Source organism: Alligator sinensis, unplaced genomic scaffold (assembly GCF_000455745.1).
Source record: "Alligator sinensis unplaced genomic scaffold, ASM45574v1 scaffold984_1, whole genome shotgun sequence".
Classification (NCBI taxonomy): Eukaryota; Metazoa; Chordata; order Crocodylia; family Alligatoridae; genus Alligator; species Alligator sinensis.
The window spans coordinates 158,567-161,465 of record NW_005842204.1 but is presented as its reverse complement, the minus strand read 5'-3'; the positions used below and the strand labels follow the sequence as shown (position 1 = coordinate 161,465).

Genomic DNA, 2,899 nt, shown 5'->3' with positions numbered 1-2,899 from the left:
CCCCCCAATACTATATAGAGTGGAGTGAAGCCACCTGACCTCCAGTTTCTTTGTACAGCCAGTGGCTGCAAGGCAGAACTAAAAGAACAGTGTATTGCACTTGATAGGAATTTTTGATGTACTTAGAGCTTAGGTGTAGTTCAGTAGTAGGAATAGTCTTTTATGTGTATTAAAAATGCCTGGGTCTTTCCCCCACTTCCTCTGAGCAGTGCTTTGCAGCAGCTACTACCTCTGACTCAGCTGCTTGGACTCTGGATTCATTATCAAAGCACTGTCTATCATTCCATCTCCCCATTCAGACAGAAATCTCTATCTCCCCATTTTATGGAACAGAGGTAAAGTCTTTATCTAAATTGCCTACTGAAAGAAAGATCTGTTTGGGAAAGGATGATTCGGGGCCTCACCAGAGTCCTTGTGATGCCATGGAGGTTTGATGTTAGATCTCTACTGTTGACAAAAGTAGCTTTGTGAGATTCTGGGACTCCTGCAGCAGTGCTCCTAGGGCTTCCTGTACTGCTGATAAGGCTTTCTATTTCTGGTACTGATGGTGCCAATGTAACTGGTACTGGAACAATTTGCCCAGATGCCAGTTGTCGCATCAGCTTTTGGTAATGATGCTGTGCCTGCACCCTTGTAGCTTTCTTCAGACAAGATCAGAACTGACAAGAAATCTCTGCTTCTCCAAGTTGGATTTGCTGAACTCGGTGCACATTGTGGCACATCATGGTGAGAATTCTGATTTTTGGATCTCGCATTTTAAAATATAACAAAGCTACCCATGTTGTCAAAAGCTAGCTGCTTGTAAACCATGTGTACTGTTTAATCAGTAAAATGTATTTGTATCCCTTCAAATCACCTGTCATTTTACAGCCAAGTCCAAGTCTTACACTAGCTCCACATGTGGTAAGTGCATACATGAAATGCTGGGAAACCTAAATCTAAGGGATTTGTACTGGGCTTTGTGGAGCATGGGAGAATTTTGACTAAATATGAGCATTCATCATGCACAAAATGAAATGTAGATACTTTGCGTTCTTGTCTAAAGTGTTGTGTGCAAGCAGGTGGTTTCAGTTCTTATCAGTCTGTCTTGAATTTGTTCTTTATCTTTGGATCTCTGTGGCTGACTCCAACTTTTGAGAAGTCAAAGTGAAACTTCTGTCAGAGGTTTTGGCTTTCAGATGCGTCAGGCAGGAGCCATTCAACACTGAACTTGGCAGAGGATTGTTAGGAGAAAGTAACTTTTAACTCGCATTAAACTAGTTCATGTTTGAGAATCTGCTGGATGCTTCATGAACGTTGCTTGAGTTTAGTTGGCATGGGGTAAAATGTTACTCTAAATGTAAATAGTTTGCACATTGCAGACCTGGTGCACTTGTGTGTGTACAGGCATGAGTTCTCATCATTTTGAGTGATTCCAGTGTACAGGCGAACTGAACATTTTAATACACATGGTAGTAAAAGAAGTGTCCCTAAAGAGAAAAGGCGTTACTTTATTCTTTTTTACTTAACATTTTTTTACTCTTATTCTATTTGAGGTGCCTGTCAGAAGCCGTAATCAACATTTGCAACATAAATAACAAAACCAGACACTTGTAGCAGACTCCCAACAAAACAGGACTCCTGAACTGAAGAGGAAAGCACTTCCTCCCAGCACAACCTGGCCTTCTTCAGGTTTGAGAGAGGGCCTAACCTAAATATCAGGTAAAACAGTAACTTTAGGTTAATGGGGGTAAGTAACCACTATGGAATCAAAAAGGGAGAAAAGGCTGTAAAATTGCAGAGCAAAGGAGGTGACCTGGAGTAGTTACAGAAGGTGCAACTGGATGCACAACTACCCCTACCACCAACCTTGGGCAGGACACTTTCAAAATGGCTCTTTTTACAGTTGGGGGTAACTGGATGTCACTGTATGAGTGACTGATCTGAGGGGCACCTGCAGAAGCCAGTGAGAGCAGTGGCCCTGCCAGGGGGCACCAGCCCTACTACCAGTATCAGTGTTGGCTGTTGGGGTGGGGGGGCTCGTGCACGCCCTACCAGTTGCCAATGTGTCACTGTCAATGAAGTAGACACTGCAAATGACTTATGTGGGCTCTATCTGAGCTGCACGGGTGGGATAAGGCTATGCTGATACAGTTTTTAGTGAAATTCTGACCATGTGGCATCTGCTGTTTTCAAATCTTACTACTTCCCCTTCCTTCAGAAACTAGTGGGAAATGGGAAGAAGCTGCAGGGGCCTGGGCTGGGGAACCGCGTTGCTATCCTCCACTCCAACAGGGCAGTCTAGTGCCCTTTGATGCTGGCGGCAACAGCCAGGGGTTGCTCTACTTTCCTGCTGCTCTCCTCCCCTGCTGCTGTAAAGCAACCTTGGAGCAAAGGAGTTTGTTGTACCGCCTTGAACACAGCCTCTCCTGTTGGACACCCCAAGGTGATGGGGGCAGGGGCAGCTAGGAACCCGTGAGAGTGAGCGACTGGCTCCGTGCCCACAGGGACGCGGCAGGTGGGGGCCACTCTCCCTGCACTGAGCAGTGGCTGGGAGGACCCGCTGGTGGAGGCTGCAATGCGCAGGCGCTGGGGGGGAGACGGCCGTGCCTGCACCCCTTGCTGCGCACCTATTGCCTAGCAGCTTCCCTTGTCACGGCGCAACGCGCCACGACAGCCCCGGCTGGGCCTCGCCCCACCCCCACCCATTCCGGCTGCCCTGCGAGGAAAGGGGGCGGGCCCCACTTCGATAGACGTGCGGAAACAACCTATGAGCGCAGCGCTCGCGGCCCCCGGCCGCCCGCCGCGGGCCAGGGGGAAGGGGGCGCCGGAAGGGGACGGGGAGGGTAAGGGGCGGCGCGCACGTCACAAATGTTCGCCCTTCCGCTCTTAAAGGGCCCGCGGCTCGGCCGCTGCCCTG

General features: G+C 48.9%; 1 protein-coding gene across 1 annotated transcript in view; it reads left to right on the top strand.

Annotated features, from left to right (window-relative positions):
- Positions 1-1,567: 1,567 nt before the first annotated feature.
- EDEM1 (ER degradation enhancing alpha-mannosidase like protein 1) overlaps positions 1,568-2,899 on the top strand; it is a 26,662-nt gene continuing 25,330 nt past the window's right edge. Inside the window, exon 1 of the mRNA XM_025207693.1 lies at positions 1,568-1,701. The gene's annotated coding sequence lies outside the window, so the exon portion shown is untranslated. The remainder of the gene's footprint in view (positions 1,702-2,899) is intronic.